Genomic DNA, 20,866 nt, shown 5'->3' on the forward strand with positions numbered 1-20,866 from the left:
AAGGCCGTCTTCCATTCGTCCCCTTCCCTGACCCTGACTAGGTTGTATGCCCCTCTTAAATCCAACTTAGAAAAAACTTTAGCTCCAACAATCTGGTTAAACAGGTCCGGGATCAGAGGAAGCGGATATGGGTCACGAATCGTGATACGGTTCAGCTCCCTGAAATCCAGACAAGGTCTTAAAGAAGCATCTTTTTTCTTAACAAAAAAAAAACCAGCTGCAACAGGTGACTTCGAGGGTCGGATGTGTCCCTTTCTCAGGCTCTTAGAGATATAAGTATGCATAGCGATTCTTTCAGGTTGGGAGAGATTGTATAATCGTGATTTTGGCAGCTTGGCGCCTGGGATGAGATTAATAGGGCAGTCGTACTCCCAGTGAGGGGGCAACTCCTGGACACCACTCTCGGAAAACACATCAGAAAATTCAGAGAGAAAAGATGGTACAGTCTTAGTAGAAACCTCTGAAAGAGACGCCGTGAGGCAATTCTCTCTGCAAAACTCACTCCAACCATTTATTTGCCTTGCTTGCTAATCAATGGTGGGGTTATGTTTATTGAGCCAGGGTAGCCCCAACACTAGAGGAGTAGGTAATCCGCTTAAGACGAAACATGACATATCCTCAACATGAGCGTCACCCACAGTCAAACGGATATTGTGAACTATGCCCTTTAACGATCTTTGAGAAAGTGTAGCTGAATCGATAGCAAAAACAGGTATATCCTTTTCCAAAGTGCACACCTGTAAACCATGCGTTGTTGCAAATTGATTATCAATGAGATTGACAGCTGCTCCACTATCTACAAAAATCTCAAACAATGTTCTTGCTGTCTAGCTCCACGCTGGCAGGTAGGAGAAAACGGGAACTACAAGCAAACGGCAAACCTTCAATTTCCGCATCAACCTTGCCAATAGTAGCAAATGGAAAGTTTTTAAAAGGTTTATTTTTTTTATTTTTTTATTTCCCTTCAGAAAACTCCATGAATCTCCTAGAGGGGAAAACATTAGCCAAATGATTCATACCCCCACAACAGAAACAAACCCTCCTCTGAGAGCTGAATCCTCTACTATCAGAGGCAAGCAAACCCAGCTGCATGGCCTCCTGCTCAGAGGGGATTGAGAGAGGCTGAGGCCCCTGCGCACTGAATGAGACAGCCCCACTGTCCTTGGGCTGAATATGACAGGAAAAAGTAGTCTCCTCTCTCTCTCTAAGACGCCTGTCAATACGAACAGCTAGAGACATGGCAGACTCTAAAGACGCTGGTTTCTCATGAAAAGAAAATGCATCTTTCAATCTTTCCAAAAGACCATGGCAAAATTGACTTCGGAGTGCAGCATCATTCCAACCAGTATCAGCTGCCCATCTCCGAAATTCAGAACAATATATCTCTGCGGACTGTTTACCCTGGCATAAAAGACGCAGTTTAGATTCAGCCAGAGCAATACAATCCAGGTCATCATACATCTGCCCCAGGGCTACAAAAAATTCATCCACCAATCGGAGGGGCCGTGCCCCCACCGGCAGCGAAAAGGCGCAAGACTGAGCGTTATCCCTGAGCAGCGAGATGATGATCCCCACCCTCTGCTCCTCATCACCAGAGGAATGGCTAAGTAGGCAAAAATGGAGTTTGCAAGCCTCTCTAAAGCGAACAAAATTCTCACTACCCCCGGAGAGCGTATCCTAAAGCGAGATCTTAGGCTTGGAACAAACTCCATGAACGCCAGCAGAACCGGTCACCTGAAACTGAGACACAGTTTTACGGAGATCTGCTACCTCCAGCGAAAGACCTTGCATGCGGTCAATCAAGGCTGAAACCGGATCCATGCTTAAGACGGTTAAGGCGGTTTATAATGTCACGGATGAAGTTGCAGATAGCTGGAACTTATAAATAAACGACCAACTGGCTTGATCCCAAACTAAGGAGCATATAGGTGAGCCCTTTAAAACCCTAAGAGCTCTCCCTGACTGCTATGCACATGCAAGGGTCTCAATGGTAGACGATTGCATGCCCACGTACCTAAGACTGTGTGACACCTGAAAACCCTATAATAGTGAGGGGACACGACCACCGGCTCCCTGCACTTAATATTGACGGAGTCAGGGTCACCTAGAATCAAGCCAGCAAGGAAACACAATAAAGGAAAAGATTTATCTGAGCAAACAGCAGCAGCAGCCTCCAGCAGTGAACACTTCATCCAGGAAGTAGTATAAACCGCAAAGTGAGTCAGAATGGGAGGGAATATAAAGGAAGACGATTAGTCTAAATAAGTGACACCTGGCAGAAGGAAAGGAGATGACAAAGTGAAACCCAAACAAAGAACTTGATACAAGAGGTAGAGAAGAACGTCTGCCAGACCTTCTCACAGAACTGGCGGTGACACCCACCCAGTCATTGAAATGTTAATTTGCCCAGCCCCAAACCAGCTTTAGATGAATTTTCCCAAAGAAGCAGGATTTAACATTACAAGGTCCCAAAACCGTATTTTTTTCTAGGGGAAGGAAAAAATCTATTTAAATTAGGTCTTAGAGTTAAAATGGTTTATAAAGACCTTAATTTACCCTTCTCTGGCACACAAAAATTTGAAACTCTACTGAATTCTAGGAACCGATCTCTTTCCTCTCTGAGCTTCAAATTTTCACATTTTAACCGTTCATATTGGGATTTAAAATCTGCTTCATTGATCAATGATCTTGGCTGTCCCTGGGTGCTCTGCCTTTGCAAAGAACCATGTCTGGAAACATTACCCCACCTTGCTGAATAAACCACTTTACTTCTAGGTGTGGTTCTGGGGTACTTAACATACCTGTGTCTGTTGCCATTAGCAACGTTACAATATCGTGCAATGTGCCGGTATTCCCTGCATGCAAAACAACGAATAGCTCGCCTCCCTGCACAATACCTTGTCTGGGCACATGGTGATTTGACTTGGCGCACAACATTAACCATCCTAGCATGACTAGATCCCACACTACTATCTGTATTGAGTCCACTTACCACGGACTCATCTGAGGAATCTTCTGGCATTGTGTTAATACTTCCAACTCCAGGATCAGACACATTGTCCATCTCCATCCCTGAGTCGGATCCACTATCTGACCCACAGTCCTCAGACTTCTCCATGCTTACACCCATACATTGCCTCTAACCCCAGACACATTACTCTCTAACGGTTGCTTCAATGCCTCTGGCTGCACTAAGCACTGAGAATGTTAATCTTCTGTCATCCTGCAGAGAGCAGACAATTCCCTTACAGCAACCTGTGCATGCGTCAGGCTTTCAGATAACCATTCATTCTTGTTTTGGAGCTCAGTATTACACCTCACAGTATATTCATAATTAGCGCTAGCTTCAGCTGCCTGCTGGACAAGAGTTCTCACTTTAACAATTTCCACTTTAAAATCTTCCACTTCTCCTTCCAAACTCAGCTTCAGCCTACAAGACTTCTGATATTTATCCGCTATCCACCCAGCAGCAAAAATCAGAGCATACTTGCCTTTCCTTTTGTGCCATTTTTTGGTACCGATCAGGTTTGCTACACAATTCTGAGCCTGCAGCCATGGATCAGTAGATCCCTGCAAAGCTTGAAGAATGGCCACCGTGTCCTTCAACTTTGCAACTTCTTTAAAAATACTTTCCATTGCACAAGAAAACAAAACACTAGTACCAATTTCTAGGAGTTGTCCCAATACTTTTGACACAGAACTACAAGCACCTCCTTTCTACACTGTAGTACCCATATTAATTATGCCAAAAATTCTACAATTCAGTGTAACAGCCACAGATATACAAACATTAAGCAGAATCATCAACTATAGGACGATTTCACCGCTAAACTGTCACTAATGCTCACACAATGATTCCCTTATCAGACTGGTCACTGAGCTATAACATAACCGAACACTCAACTGATATCCAGTACAAAACTTATCAAAACAAAATCAAACTGTACATAGAAAGTTACAAAAAGACAAGATAATTATTCTGTACAAAACTGACATTTGAGGCAAAAACAACCAAATCGCTTTCCATAGACACCAAAACTAAAAATGAACCAGCTCAAACTTAAATGAATTCCTTGTTAAAACCTGCAGCACCAAACTAACAAAGATGGCCTACAAAACCTCATGTCTTCACACACACACACACAAAGGACAATCAAAGATGGCCAACAAACCCACATGGCTTGACACAAAGGAAATCAAGATAGTGTCTACAATATCCAGTAATAGGAAAACCAAACTAAACAAAACAGTTTCTATATTCCCTGTTCCCCACCCCCGAAACCAGAGCAATCCTCCACTCTGCGGGTGATTTACAGCCTAACAATATAAAAATACTCTTTAAAGGGGTTATCCTATGACTAATGTAAAAAATGAAAATCAGACATTATATAGTACATGCCAATCTCTTTCTAACAAAGCCAGAACCAGCCCTGTACCTCACATGGATCCAGAGATCTCCACATTCATTGCTCTGCTAGATTTATATCAAGCTCAAGAGGAGTGTCTTTTCTGCTGCAGGTCAGGGGGCGTGTCTGTGCTCTGCCTATCACAGCCGAGGGGGCAGTTGAAGGATGAAACTGAGCATGTGCAGCCATCTCAGTGAGCAGGTCAAAGAAATAAGAAAAAGAGCAAACAGCAGGTGGAGCTATACAGACACATTTTATTGAATAACTCGGTGGCTATGCTAAATTTTTAATCACATGCAATTATAAAAGTATTCAGATCCAGGTGCTGGTTTGAAAACTGTAGAATATTTTTCATGGGACAACTTTAAGTCAGGACGAAGCCGAACTTGCTACAGTATGGCCCCAAATAGTTTCATATCCGTGTGCTGGATGGATAAAGACAGTTTCAGTGTCATTATCCAGACAAGGCCATATTTTCCAAAGAAGTACAGAGGTAAATTTTTTTTGTTTGAGGTCCAAAGGCATCTCTGCCATGTAAGAAGACACCAGTATTATAAACTGCAAATAGTAGAGGGGCTGTCTTACTTATTTTGCTCTAGGACCCAGGAGCTTCAAGTTATCAGTTAATACCAGTGTATATCAGACTGGCGTAGTTGCCCATAGCAACCAATCAGATTACAGCTTTTATTTTTCACAGTTCCTTTAGAAAATGAAAGCTGGAGTCTGATTGGTTGCTAGGAGCAACTAAGCCAGTTCTACTTTACACCAGTTTGATAAACCTTACCCGATAGTTCATGCAGTAGTCTCCATTTATATATAGGCTGTATTAGACTGTAGACTGGCAGATAGTTGGCCAGATCATCGCTAAAAAGCGTTCGTAGTAACGCTCGTTAGCGATGATTTAGCTGTGTAATACTGACGCCGATTACCCGATGAAGGAGCAAAGGTTCGTTCATCAGGCAATCCAGATTTTTAAACTGGCCTAAAAATCATTGTTTGCCAGCAATAATCACGCTCTGCTGCCAGCAAACAACTAATGCAAACAACTAATCGCTCCTCCCCATACTGTGGAGGAGATCGCTGCATGTAATAGCATCAGTTTCCTCCACTAACGGGCAGGCGATGCCGGGAAGGAATGCTTCCTTCAGAACAATCGCCTGAAAAATCTGCAGGTCTACTACAGCCTTATTTCTTTGCAGGATAGGGGATAAGTGTCTGATCGTTGGGGGTCCCATATGAGAATGGAGCAGCGGTGTGCATGCCTGACTGCCGCTCCATTCACCTCGATGGGACTGCCATAGATAGCGCAGAGCACTGTACTCAGCAGTTCCATAGAAGTGAATGGAGTGGTGGTCACGCATGCGCACTACTGCTCCATTTACGGTAAAACGCTTCCTATGGATATGTTATGGTAGTGGGACAGACCACTTTAACCGCCTCCGGACCGCCTAACGCAGGATCGCGTTCCGGAGGCGGCAGCCCTGCGCACAGTCACGCATCTATGCGTCATCTCGCGAGACGCGAGATTTCCTGTGAACGCGCGCACACAGGCGCGGAAGGTAAGCGAGTGGATCTCCAGCCTGCCAGCGGCGATCGTTCGCTGGCAGGCTGGAGATGTGATTTTTTTTACCCCTAACAGGTATATTAGATGCTGTTTTGATAACAGCGTCTAATATACCTGCTACCTGGTCCTCTGGTGGTCCCTTTTGTTTGGATCGACCACCAGAGGACACAGGCAGCTCAGTAAAGTAGCACCAAACACCACTACACTACACTACACCCCCCCTGTCACTTATTAACCCCTTATGAACCACTGATCACCCCTGATCACCCCATATAGACTCCCTGATCACCCCCCTGTCATTGATCACCCCCCTGTAAGGCTGCATTCAGATGTCCGTATGTTTTTTACGGATCCACGGATACATGGATCGGATCCGCAAAACACATACAGGCGTCTGAATGGAGCCTTACAGGGGGGTGATCACCCCATATAGACTCCCTGATCACCCCCCTGTCATTGATCACCCCCTTGTAAGGCTCTATTCAGACGTCTCTATGATTTTTACGGATCCACTGATACATGGATCGGATCCGCAAAACACATACGGACGTCTGAATGGAGCCTTACAGGGGGGTGATCAAAGACAGGGGGTGATCACCCCATATAGACTCCCTGATCACCCCCCTGTCATTGATCACCCCCCTGTAAGGCTGCATTCAGATGTCCGTATGTTTTTTACGGATCCACGGATACATGGATCGGATCCACAAAACACATACGGACATCTGAATGGAGCCTTATAGGGGGGTGTTCAATGACAGGGGGGTGATCACCCCATATAGACTCCCTGATCACCCCCCTGTCATTGATCACCCCCCTGTCATTGATCACCCCCCTGTAAGGCTCCATTAAGACATTTTTTTGGCCCAAGTTAGCGGAAATTATATATTTTTTTCTTACAAAGTCTCATATTCCACTAACTTGTGTCAAAAAATAAAATCTCACATGAACTCACCATACCCCTCACGGAATCCAAATGCGTAAAAGTTTTTAGACATTTATGTTCCAGACTTCTTCTCACGCTTTAGGGCCCTTAGAATGCCAGGGCAGTATAAATACCCCACATGTGACCCCATTTCGGAAAGAAGACACCCCAAGGTATTCGCTGAGGGGCATATTGAGTCCATGAAAGATTGAAATTTTTGTCCAAAGTTAGCGGAAAGGTAGACTTTGTGAGAAAAAAAAATAAAAAATCAATTTCCGCTAACTTGTGCCAAAAAAAATAAATTTCGATGAACTTGCCATGCCCCTCATTGAATACCTTGGGGTGTCTTCTTTCCAAAATGGGGTCACATGTGGGGTATTTATACTGCCCTGGCTTTTTAGGGGCCCTAAAGCGTGAGAAGAAGTCTGGGATCCAAATGTCTAAAAATGCCCTCATAAAAGGAATGTGGGCCCCTTTGAGCATCTAGGCTGCAAAAAAGTGTCACACATGTGGTATCTCCGTACTCAGGAGAAGTTGGGCAATGTGTTTTGGGGTGTCATTTTACATATACCCATGCTGGGTGAGAGAAATATCTTGGCAAAAGACAACTTTTCCCATTTTTTTATACAAAGTTGGCATTTGACCAAGATATTTATCTCACCCAGCATGGGTATATGTAAAATGACACCCCAAAACACATTACCCAACTTCTCCCTAGTACGGAGATACCACATGTGTGACACTTTTTTGCAGCCTAGGTGGGCAAAGGGGCCCACATTCCAAAGAGCACCTTTCGGATTTCACCGGCCATTTTTTACAGATTTTGATTTCAAACTATCCCTAGAATGCCAGGGCAGTATAACTACCCCACAAGTGACCCCATTTTGGAAAGAAGACACCCCAAGGTATTCGCTGATGGGCATAGTGAGTTCATAGAAGTTTTTATTTTTTGTCACAAGTTAGTGGAATATGAGACTTTGTAAGAAAAATAAAAATAAAAATCATCATCATTTTCCGCTAACTTGTGACAAAAAATAAAAAGTTCTATGAACTCACTATGCCCATCAGCGAATACCTTAGGGTGTCTACTTTCCGAAATGGGGTCATTTGTGGGGTGTTTGTACTGTCTGGCCATTGTAGAACCTCAGGAAACATGACAGGTGCTCAGAAAGTCAGAGCTGCTTCAAAAAGCGGAAATTCACATTTCTGTACCATAGTTTGTAAACGCTATAACCTTTACCCAAACCATTTTTTTTTACCCAAACATTTTTTTTTTATCAAAGACATGTAGAACAATAAATTTTGAGAAAAATGTATACATGGATGTCGTTTTTTTTGCAAAATTTTACAACTGAAAGTGAAAAATGTCATTTTTTCGCAAAAAAAATCGTTAAATTTCGATTAAAAAAAAGTAAAAATGTCAGCAGCAATGAAATACCACCAAATGAAAGCTCTATTAGTGAGAAGAAAAGGAGGTAAAATTCATTTGGGTGGTAAGTTGCATGACCGAGCAATAAACGGTGAAAGTAGTGTAGTGCAGAAGTGTAAAAAGTGGCCTGGTCTTTAAGGGTGTTTAAGCTAGGGGGGCTGAAGTGGTTAAGTACTGATATCCATGGAGTGCTGCTTCTCTCTCATCTAGATTAGATGATCAGAATCTAATTACTGATGTATAGGCAACTACTGTATATAGCGACCAAACATAATGGAACATGTATGGAAGATTCTAAAAGTTTTTCCACTATCTTGTGCATAAGTGATGAGTGTATGATCACTAAGGGCCCCACTGCAGGGACCCTAAAGATGCTTGACAAAGACCCCTGTGAGAGTCGAAACCTTACATTTTATTCTGGTGGAGGAATAAAGTTGTATGTTTTAACACCTACAAAGATGCTGACAGACAGTATGTCAGTGGATTCCTGGACCTGGTGACTTTTACTTCCCTCATTGACCCAGTACTGTACGGTGTATAAAGGGCTGAAGAAAATTTTCTTCTATTTCTTTGTGTCCTGAGGTTGACTAGGATAGGGGTCCCAGTCCCCAGGTCCTCCTCACTGTGGTAATACAGAATGTGGACAAGTGACAAAATGTTCGGTATCTTCAGTACCTTTTAGAATTGCAGGACTGCTCTGGGCATTAGATTCTCTGAGATTTCCTTAAGATTACAATTTACACTTCTGAAGTCTACAATATCCTAGACTAGATAGACTGGTATCAACTACTGTGACCCCCACCAATCAGATACTGATGACCATGACCTATCCTATCCGTTTTCAGCGATGCCAGCGGATACAACAGAGGCCTGGCCCCAATCGGCGAGCACAGCATCTGTGCCCTCCCAATTAAGGCGCCATACATGTACGGCGCATGTCGAGAAGGGGTTAATAAATACATATTGTTTGCCTGTATGCAAGGATAACATTGCTCTTGCACAGGATTAGGATTTTGCACGCAGGAGACTTTCATTGATCACCACCCCCTTTTGCCATTTCGTAAGGATTACATCTTCAAGCTCAGACATGTTACAAGGAATACAGATTTAATCCTTGCAGCAAAGAAAAAGCAGGTAAATTAACTACTATGGTGTGAACAGCGCTAAATTTATTAAGAGGCACAGCCGCATTTTGTGTGGTCCATGAACTAGAAATTCCAGCTATGAGCAGGCGACAATTTGAAATGTAATTTTCTCCAGTTTATGGCGTAAATTCTATAAAATCTTACAGGTTGCTGGAGGCATCGCCCCTACTGCTAAGTATCTCAATACTTTAAAAAAATGTTGAGAACAGTAAAAAGTCTTAGGGTTAATGCACATTTTGCAGGCTGCAATACACGAATACGCAAAAAATACGGATGACGTCAGTATGAATTCCGTATTTTGTGGAACGGAACAGCTGGCCCTTCATAGAACGGTCCTATCCTTGTGCATAATGCGGACAATAATGTTCTATTTTTTGTGGACATAATGGAAACAGAATGCACACGGAGTAACTTTGTTTTTGTTTTTTTGCGGACCCATTGAAACAAAAACAAAACGGATACGGAAAGAAAATACGTTTGTGTGCATGAGCCCTTCTTATTGTACTTACTTAGGCTACTATAACACTTGCGGCAGGACGGATCCGACAGGCTGTTCACCATGTCGGATCCATCCTGCGGCTATTTCGCCGTGCCGCCGGACCGACGCTTCATCCCCATTGACTATAATGGGGACGGGGGCGGAAGCGCTCATCTCCATAGTCATCTGTATCGCCATCCTCAGGACAGCGATACAGATGGCTGTGCTGCGGCAGGGGAGGGAGAGGTGTGTCCCTTTCACTTCCTCTGATAGGCTGCAGGCACTAGGCTGGCAGCCTATCAGAGGCCGACGCAGGCGGCGCGATGACATCATTGCGCCGCCTGAGCCGTACATCGCGGGACACAGGCCGGAAGAGGCCTGCATCGCATCGCTGTGTGATGAAGGTAAGTATAAGTGTTTTTTTTATTTTATATGTACAATAGTACTAGCACATTAGGGGGGGGGCTCTTGTTACTGGCACATTAGGGGGCCTCTTGTTACTGGCACATAAGGGGGGGGCTGTTGTTACTGGCACATTAGGGGAGGGCTCTTGTTACTGGCACATTGGGGGGGCTCTTGTTACTGGCACATTGGGGGGGCTCTTGTTACTGGCACATTAGGGGGGCTCTTGTTACTGGCACATTAGGGGGGCTCTTGTTACTGGCACATTAGGGGGGCTCTTGTTACTGGCACATTAGGGGGGCTCTTTTTACTGGCACATTAGGGGGGCCTCTTGTTACTGGCACATTAGGGGGGCTCTTGTTACTGGCACATTAGGGGGGCTCTTGTTACTGGCACATTAGGGGAGCTCTTGTTACTGGCACATTACGGGGGCTCTTGTTACTGGCACATTACGGGGGCTCTTGTTACTGGCACATTAGGGGGGCTCTTGTTACTGGCACATTAGGGGGGCTCTTGCTACTGGCACATTAGGGGGGCTCTTGTTACTGGCACATTAGGGTGGCTCTTGCTACTGGCACATTAGGGGGGCTCTTGTTACTGGCCCATTGAGGGGGGCTGTTGTTACTGGCACAAATGGGGGGGGCTCTTGTTACTGGCACATTAGGGGGGGCTCTTGTTACTGGCACATTAGGGGGGGCTGTTGTTACTGGAACATTAGGGGGGCCTCTTGTTACTGGCACATTAGGGGGGCCTCTTGTTACTGGCACATTAGGGGGGCCTCTTGTTACTGGCACATTAGGGGGGGCTGTTGTTACTGGAACATTAGGGGGGCCTCTTGTTACTGGCACATTTGGGGGGCCTCTTGTTACTGGCACATTAGGGGGGGCTGTTGTTACTGGAACATTAGGGGGGCCTCTTGTTACTGGCACATTAGGGGGGCCTCTTGTTACTGGCACATTAGGGGGGCCTCTTGTTACTGGCACATTAGGGGGGGGCTGTTGTTACTGGAACATTAGGAGGGCCTCTTGTTACTGGCACATTTGGGGGGCCTCTTGTTACTGGCACATTAGGGGGGCCTCTTGTTACTGGCACATTAGGGGGGCCTCTTGTTACTGGCACATTAGGGGGGCCTCTTGTTACTGGCACATTAGGGGGGCCTCTTGTTACTGGCACATTTGGGGGGCCTCTTGTTACTGGCACATTAGGTGGGGCTCTTGTTACTGGCACATTAGGGGGGCCTCTTGTTACTGGCACATTAGGGGGGCTCTTGTTACTGGCACATTAGGGGGGCCTCTTGTTACTGGCACATTAGGGGGGCTCTTGTTACTGGCACATTAGGGGGGCCTCTTGTTACTGGCACATTAGGGGGGCTCTTGTTACTGGCACATTGGGGGGGGGGGTCTTGTTACTGGCACATTACGGGGGCCTCTTGTTACTGGCACATTAGGGGGGCCTCTTGTTATTGGTACATTAGGGGGGCCTCTTGTTACTGGCACATTAGGGGGGCTTTTGTTACTAGCACATGATTGAGAAAGCTCTTGTTACTGACACATTAGGGGGACTCTTGTTACTGGCACATAATTGGGGGGGCTCTTGTTACTGGCACATGATTGGGGGACATCTATGGGGGCACTTCTTACTGGCACATTATTGTTGGGCACTATAGGGGCATCTACTGAGGCCACAAAGAAGGAGTATTGGGGGGATTTGTCCCACTACTGGGGGGGGGGGCATTATGGGCTTTATTACTCCCCCATGGTATGACCCCCTAGTAGCAGCACCAGCCTCTCCCTGCTCTGCTATCCCTCTGCCCCTTCTCCAAATCCTTATTATGAAATCTTTCTCATTAGAATAAAACACAACATCAGCTCCGCCGAGCCCCCGGCCAAAGTAAGGAAGTGGCGTCCGAGATCCCCAAGGGCCAAGCCAAGTAATTGTAAGTTTTCATGTGAAATATGTTTGTTATACACATATAGCCTACACTGTGCCATACAATATACAGTGTACCTCTACACTGTGCCACACAATATACAGTATACCTCTACACTGTGCCACACAATATACAGTATACCTCTACACTGTGCCACACAATATACAGTATACCTCTACACTGTGCCACACAATATACAGTATACCGCTATGCTGTGCCACACAATATACAGTATACCTCTACACTGTGCCACACAATATACAGTATACCTCTACACTGTGCCACACAATATACAGTATACCTCTACACTGTGCCACACAATATACAGTATACCTCTACACTGTGCCACACAATATACAGTATACCGCTATGCTGTGCCACACAATATACAGTATACCTCTACACTGTGCCACACAATATACAGTATACCTCTACACTGTACCACACAATATACAGTATTCCTCTACACTGTGCCACACAATATACAGTATACCTCTACACTGTGCCACACAATATACAGTATACCTCTACACTGTACCACACAATATACAGTATTCCTCTACACTGTGCCACACAATATACAGTATACCTCTACACTGTGCCACACAATATACAGTATACCTCTACACTGTGCCACACAATATACAGTATACCTCTACACTGTGCCACACAATATACAGTATACCTCTACACTGTGCCACACAATGTACAGCATACCTCTACACTGTGCCACACAATATACAGTATACCTCTACACTGTGCCACACAATATACAGTATACCTCTACACTGTGCCACACAATATACAGTGTACCTCTACACTGTGCCACACAATATACAGTATACCTCTACACTGTGCCACACAATATACAGTGTACCTCTACACTGTGCCACACAATATACAGTATTCCTCTACACTGTGTAGTCTGCTCTATAAGCACCATTGTTTTGTGCCGGCGGACAGAAAGTAATCTGGAAGTGCTCCTCCCGAGACCAGGCTCTGGATCCGCCACTGGCTCCTACTATTAATTAGTGCTGAGAGCATCAGATCTTTATATACCCGGCCATTGGCCATGGGGAGGGCTTGGGCGCAGACCTCTGGGCATCGACCATCTGGATAATGTCACTGTAGGGTATATGGCCAGTATGGCCCTGTTAATGGTGCTGTGTACAGCACTGCAGAATACTGTATGTCGTGCTAAATGAGCAATGAGATATAAATCAATGATATAGATATATAATAATAAAGAGTCACAGCACTCGGCTATTTCCAGAACTCCCATAGTCGGCAGCACACATGCTCGACTCCATTTATTTTGGATAGGCCCACGGGTATGGGGATCCTGTTCTTATAATCAGTGAGGGTCCTACCTGTGGACAGGGGATATCTTGCTACAACTGGAATACCCTTTTAACTAATGGCGTTTTGGTTGCTATGACCCGCAAGATCCTAAGAACGGGTCAGATTTTGTCCCACTCACCAGGCTAAAGAGGCTGGGCATACTGGGACTCTCTGACAACGGCCCCCTATCGCTAAGTATCTTTTTAAAAATGTTGAGAACAGTCTCATATATGGACTCTCCTTACTGAGATGAATAGGAGTTGTCGATACTGCCAAACATACACATACATAGCGTTCTCTGCCAACACTCAATATGACCTATTTGGGGGTTCTTTTGTCCAGACCCCCACCAATTTATGTATTATGGCATATACCATTTATTTAATAAAGTGCTGTGATGGGAAAACTCAGACACCGGCAATTTGTGTTCCGCATTTTGCGGACCGCACATCGCTGGCACTATAATAGAAAATGCCTAATCTTGTCCGCAGTTGCTGTTTCAGTTTTCGCCTCAGGCAGCAGAAAGGCTAGGTGCACCCCTGGCTGTACATGTTTTACTCAGTTTGTGGATTAGGATTTTTTTAAAATCTCATCCACTTTGCCTGTACTGTACAACACTGCGGTATCCGTGATAACAAATTGCGTTGTGTATCCGGCACTTGTGAACATACCCATACATACGTTTTTCTTGATAAATTTCATGCCAAAGTCCTGCCACCATTTTTGAAGTTCTTCTGTGGACCCGTTCTATTTTAGAAGTGGTTTTGTCGGTGTCTCCAGAATTCCACTGATCATGCCATATATTCGTAGTTTCAGCCAACGCCTGCTGGAATAATCCAACCTGACAGATCCCATATTTGGCAGACAATAGTCTGCTGCTGGCTACTTTTATCTTCAGTGTATGGGCAGCTTTGTCTAGGAGACTACAAGTAAAATACAGCAACAGATTGGCTAAACAGATTCAGGGCTCATTCAGACGGCAGTATGCTGGCCGCAAAAATGCGGATCTGTTTTTTTTGCAGACAGTTTAGCATGTCCTCAAAAAAACGGATTGCATTCCGAATTTTTGCAGACCCATAGACTTCAAAGGGGCCATGTCCTGATTTTCACTGACAAGTACAGGAGATGTTTTATTTGTTTTACGGAGCCATGGAAAGGAAGTGAATGGGTCCGCATCTAATCTGCAACATTGCGGATCAGATGCGGAAAGCAACATACCGCCGTCTGAACGAACCCTTACGGCATACACACGAGATACCTTTGGGCCAGCAGCTATCTTCTGATCCTACATACACATGCAGCTCGATTGGGAGTAAGCCGCTGACAGACACCTCTTCTGGATGTGATTTCTCCAAGAACAAAAGGATTGGGCAGGTTGAAATTCAACAGCCCCATCCTTACTGAGAATCATCTCCGCGTGCTGCTAACATTGGAGGGTTCAGCATCAAATGTGCATGGCCAGCTTTACAGTGTATAGTGACTGGGGACAGAGATCCTCATGCTGTATACAGGATCGGCTCTGGCGCATGCGCAGTGCACTGATGGAGTCGGCTTGCAAACTGGGAGTGCACAGCTATTGCTGAGGCCAGAACCGCTCATATGACTACTCACAGCGACCGTGCGCTACTTTATAACTTTATTCTTTCCTTTGTGCTGAAAGTGACATCTTTACAAACCTATTAAATCCCTGTAGATCGCTATGGCGGAGGTTTAGGGTCTTCATATGTGATGATAGGCTCACCATTCCTGACATGTCTGTCTTAGGGACCATTTGCACTAACAATTCTGGAGCATGCTGTAGGTCATGTATTCCTCGATTGTTCCTACTAGAAGATTAGAACTGAATGGCCTGCAATAAAAGTCCAGCTGGGTGTTACCAGTTGGGGGCACAGTCTGACAGTATCAGCAGTGATTAGATAATGGCAGAATGTGCAGGGACACCCATCTGGACCTTTACTGCAAACTGCTAGTAATTCAGGTAGGTAATTCATAGTAGGAATAAAAGAGGGACATCACAACATAGAGATACATGAAAAGATGCCCCAGAATTGTTATTACTACAGCAGACATGTCAGGAGAGGAGACACATTGCTCTTTAACACCGAATTGCCCTAAACTGTTGAATATGCATAACTTCGCCGAGGAATAATCACTCAGTACACAGCAGTATTCAGAGCTGATCTGCGCATGAGCCGAGCACTGGGCTGGAAAGCGGCCGCAGCACAGGAAGCAGTCAGGGGCTGGCAGAGCGTTACGCAGCGGAGCTTCATGCCAGAACACGGCGTCTACGCAATAACGTAAAAGGGGCGTGGTTAACTCGGAACTGTCAGTGACAGTTGAGCCTGTGGGCCCGCCTCCTGGCAGAGCTGCCGATGCACACAAAGCCTAGGGTCACGGGCCGCCGCAGCCATTCGCCCATCAACAGCCGGTGATGGCAGGTAATACAGAAGGGGGCGCTAGTGCTGGTTATCGAGGCGAGGGCACAAAGCTGGGGACAGATGGGAGGGCAGCCATGGGCCTGGAGGGCATTGATGAGGGGTGACAGTGCCATGTGATGCCAGCTGATGTCACATCATAGTTCTTCCTCCATAGACTGCATACTGCAGTGTCCTGCCCATAGGGTTGTGTGGAGGCACCACATGTGAGTGGCACCATGCTGGGGCAAGACAGTCCATGTAAATCACGTGACTGGGGCCACTTACCCCCTCTATACTGGGCATGTTATGTGGAACTTGTGGCACTACAACTCCCAGCATGCCTTACCACACTGGAAGCTGCGGCTTTGTGACAGCGGGAGCAGTGCTGTAATTGGTGACTGTCACGGATGCCACACGTGTGCCATGTCTCGGACCGCATTCATACCATGCAGCTTTCCTCCAGTTTGATTCTTCTTCCTAAAGGATATTGAACTAAAAATCGGAGTCCTTTCCATTGACTTGTATGGAGGGCGCTGCTGAGGCGCCCGCCCTGCATATCTGGGCAAACACATAGTCACACTTTTTTTTTTTCTGCAAAAATGAGCAATTTTTCCCCAGACGATTTGTGGTGTAAAGGGAAGGATACAGTGAAAGGTGAGCGGTCGGCCTGTGGTGTAGAACGGGGGCGGACGCGGACAGCAGAGGGCTCCGTGCAAAGAGAATTCTCAACCTCCCCTATTCCCTCCCAACATTGCATATGCATACAGGTACGGCTACTTACACACCTGCGGCACTACGATCCGCCAAAGAATGCAAGAACACAAAGAATGCCGATTCTCAGCATTTTTGCCAGATTGTGGACAGAAACCCATTCTAGGCGGCCTCCATCTGCATCCAGCAGTGCAGGCTGGACTCTCTGACGCAGATGTGAAGGTAGCCTAATACAGCCCCCCATACCTCTTCCATCCAGTGACGTCGCCTCTGATGTAGACGTTCTCTGTCCTCATCTTCTCCTTTCGGACCAGACCGCCATGATGATTTCTCTCAGCCGTCTCTTCTCTCTGCAGAGTTTGACAAGAAGACATATTAGTTTCTTACTTTTCCATCATCCTCTCAACCTCTGAACACCCCATCCTGCCACCCCCAGTACTGTGCCCGCTGTGCCCCCCAATACTATACTGCAGAAACAGTTCCCCTGAAAATACTGGTACCACACAGATAGTACTGCCTGCAGTAATTATTGGCACACTGTGCCTTAAAAAAATAACTGTGCCCAGAAAAACAGTGTCCCTGACACTAATGGTATAAACATAATGTCCCCCCAAAATAATGATCTAGTTCCAGGGGGCCCCCCACAGTAATAGTGCTCCCCGAAGTCCCACCAATAGTAATAGTTCTCTGTCAGAGAGCACTTAGTGGTAATCATGTCCCCACTGTGCCCCAGAAGTAATAATGCTCCCATAGTCCCCGGCAGAACTAATTATCTTTATAATATGTGCCAGTACAAAAAAAATACCTCTTCTTTGTGCTAATGTCCCCATAGTTGCCCTCATAATATGTGGCAATGCCCCCTACCGTGTGCCCAAAGAAAACCTTTCTTAGTGCCCCCAGTTTAGCAAAGGTACCCGTAGTGCCCTATAAATTGTGCCATTATATAGTGCGTCTCCCCCCGTCCCCATGGTGCCTGACATACAGTGCCTTGCAAAAGTATTCACCCCCCTTGACTTTTTTGGTATTTTGGTGCCTCACAGCCTGGAACTAACTCGGATTGTTTGAGGATTTGCATCATGTAATTTACAGAACATGCCGACAACTTTGAAGATGTTTTTTTTTATTGTGAAGCAAACAACAAATAGGATAAAATACCAGAAAAGGTCAATGTGCATAACTATTCACCCCCTAAAGTCAATACTTTGTAGAGCCGCCTTTAGCAGCAATCACTGCTCCAAGTCGCTTTGGATAAGTCTCTATGAGCTTGCCACATCTTACCACTGGGATTTTTGCCCATTCCTCCTTGCAAAACTGCTCCAGCTCCTTCAGGTTGGATGGTTTGCGCTTGTGAACAGCAATCTTTAAGGCTGGGTTCACACTTGAGCGTTTTACAGCGCGTTTTTCAGCGCTGTAAAACGCTCAACACATGAAAACCAATGCTTCCCTATGGCCCTGGTTCTCACTTGAGCGTTTTACAGCGCTGAAAAACGCGCTGTAAAACGCCCTACGCTCAAACAAGTACTTGAGCTTCTTTGGGGCGTTTTGACGCGCGTTTGTGGCCATAGGACATTGCAGTCAATCACACAAACGCGCGTCAAACGCGCGTTTACTATTGCAAAAAACGCGCATAAAAAACGCGCGTCAAAAACGCGCGTTGAACGCGCATATCAAAGACGCTCAGGTCTGAACCCAGCCTAAGTCTGACCACAGATTTTCTATTGGATTGAGATCTGGGCTGTGACTAGGCCGAGCCAACACATTTACATGTTTCCCCTTAGGCCCCATGCAGACGAGCTTGTGCGAATCAGGTCCGGATGCGTTGCGAATGCGTTCAGGGAAAAATGCACAATTTCGCCAACAGTCATTCAGTTTTGTCTGCGATCACGTTCAGTTGTTCAGTTTTTATCGTGCGGGTGCAATGCGATTTAATGCGTTTGGATGCGTTTTGCACGAGCGTGGTATAAAACTGAATGTATACAAACAACATCTCTTAGGAACCATGCGTGAAAAACCCATCGCATCCGCACTTGCTTGCGGATGAGATGCGATTTTCACGCAGCTCCATTCACTTCTATAGGGCCAGCGTGAAAATCGCAGAATATAGAACATGCTGCGATTTTCATGCAATGCACAAGTGATGTGTGAAAACCAACGCACATGTACACGGCCCCATTGAAATGAATGGGTCCGGATTCGTATAACGCATTGCACCCGCGCGGAATACTCGCTCTTCTGCAAGGGTCCTTAAACCACCCAAGTGTTTCTTTAGCCATGTGTTTGGGGTCATTGTCCTGCTGGAAGGTGAACCTCCGTCCTAGCCTCACATCACGCACAGAGTGGTACAGGTTTTGCTGAAGAATATCCCTGTATTTAGCACCATCCATCTTTCCCTCACCTCTGACCAGTTTCCCAGTCCCCACAGCAGGATGTTGCCACCACCATGTGTCACTGTGGGCATGGTGTTCTTTGGGTGATGTGATGTGCTGGGTTTTCGCCAGACATAGCATTTTCTTTGGCCGAAAAGTTCAATTTTAGTCTCCTCAGACCAGAGCACCTTCCTCCATACATTTTGGGTGATGTGATGTGTTGGGTTTGCGCCAGAAATAGCGTTTTCTTTGATGGCCGAGCACCTTCCTCCATACATTTTGGGAGTCTCGCACAAGCCTTTTCGCAAACTCACAACATGCCTTTTTGTTTTTAGCAGAATGTAATGTCTTTCTTCTGGCCACTCTGCCATAAAGCCCAACTCTATGGAGCGTACGGCTTATTGTCGTCCTATATACAGATACTCCAGTCTCTGCTGTGGAACTCTGCAGCTCCTCCAGGGTTACCTCAGGTCTCTGTGCTGCCTCTCTGATTAATGCCCTCCTTGCCCGGTCCGTGAGTTTTGGTGGGCGGCCGTCTCTTGGCAGGTTTGCTGTTGTGCCATGTTCTTTCCATTTGGTTATGATAGATTTGATGTTTCTCCTGGAGATCATCAAAGATTTGGATATTTTTTTATAACCCAACCCTGACTTGTACTTCTCAACAACATTGTCCCTTACTTGTTTGGAGAGTTTCTTGGTCTTCATGGCAGTGTTTGGTTAGTGATGCATCTTGCTTAGGTGTTGCAGCCTCTGGGGCCATTCAAAAAATGTGTGTATATGTAATGACAGATCATGTGACACTTAGTTGCACACAGGTGACATCATTTACCTAATTATGTGACTTCTGAAAGCAATTGGTTGCACAATAATTTTTTATGGGCTTCCTAACAAAGGGGGTGAATACATACGCACATGGCAATTTTCATTTTTTTTTCCTTCTAAACAATAGTTTTATATATTTTTCTCATTTCACTTCACCAACTTAGACTATTTTCTGATCCACCACATAAAATTCAGATTAACAAAACATTGATCTTAAGGCTGTAAGGGGGGTGAATACTTTTGCAAGGCACTGTAATGTGCCAGTATAAAATTCCCAAGTAGATGCCCCATAATGCTCCTCCCCCCCCCCCCTTCCCCATAGTGCCCCCATAATGCCCCTATAGTACTCATCCCCACCCCCATAGTACACATGTTTGTGCCAGTACAAAATGCCCCTATATAATGTCCTCCAGTAGATGCCCCCATAGTTCTCCTCTCCCCCACTTCTCCATAGTCCCCCTCCCCCCCATGTGTGACAGTATATAATGCCAGTAGATGCCCCATGGTGCTCACCCCCCCTTCTCTATAGTGTATTTTCTGTGTAAGTGTGTATACAGAGATAGCTGTACACAGGGAGGTGGTATCAGCGATTGATAGCATTGTCTGTGTAAGTGTGTATACAGAGATAGTGGGGGCCAGAGCCATTACTGCTAATGAAAGTACATTATTAAGTTACTTATATCAATGTTATACACATAATTTAGGGTACTTTCACACTTGCGTTTTTCTTTTCCGGCACTGAGTTCCGTCCTAGGGGCTCTATACCGGAAAAGAACTGATCAGTTATATCCCCATGCATTCTGAATAGAGAGTAATCCGTTCAGGATGTCTTCAGTTCAGTCTTTTTTCCCATAGGAATGTATTAGTGCTGGATCCGGCATTCAAAATACCGGAAGGTGAAAAAAGTAAATGCCGGATCCGTTTTGCCGG

At 45.6% G+C, this 20,866-nt stretch overlaps 1 protein-coding gene across 2 annotated transcripts in view; it reads left to right on the forward strand.

The window, feature by feature from the left end:
* The first annotated feature begins 15,970 nt into the window (after window positions 1–15,970).
* SLC23A2 (solute carrier family 23 member 2) overlaps window positions 15,971–20,866 on the forward strand; it is a 120,954-nt gene continuing 116,058 nt past the window's right edge. For both annotated transcript variants that reach the window (XM_040414460.1, XM_040414462.1), the window contains exon 1: window positions 15,971–16,058. The gene's annotated coding sequence lies outside the window, so the exon portion shown is untranslated. The remainder of the gene's footprint in view (window positions 16,059–20,866) is intronic.

The sequence above is a fragment of the Bufo bufo genome, chromosome 1, assembly GCF_905171765.1.
Source record: "Bufo bufo chromosome 1, aBufBuf1.1, whole genome shotgun sequence".
NCBI lineage: Eukaryota > Metazoa > Chordata > Amphibia > Anura > Bufonidae > Bufo > Bufo bufo.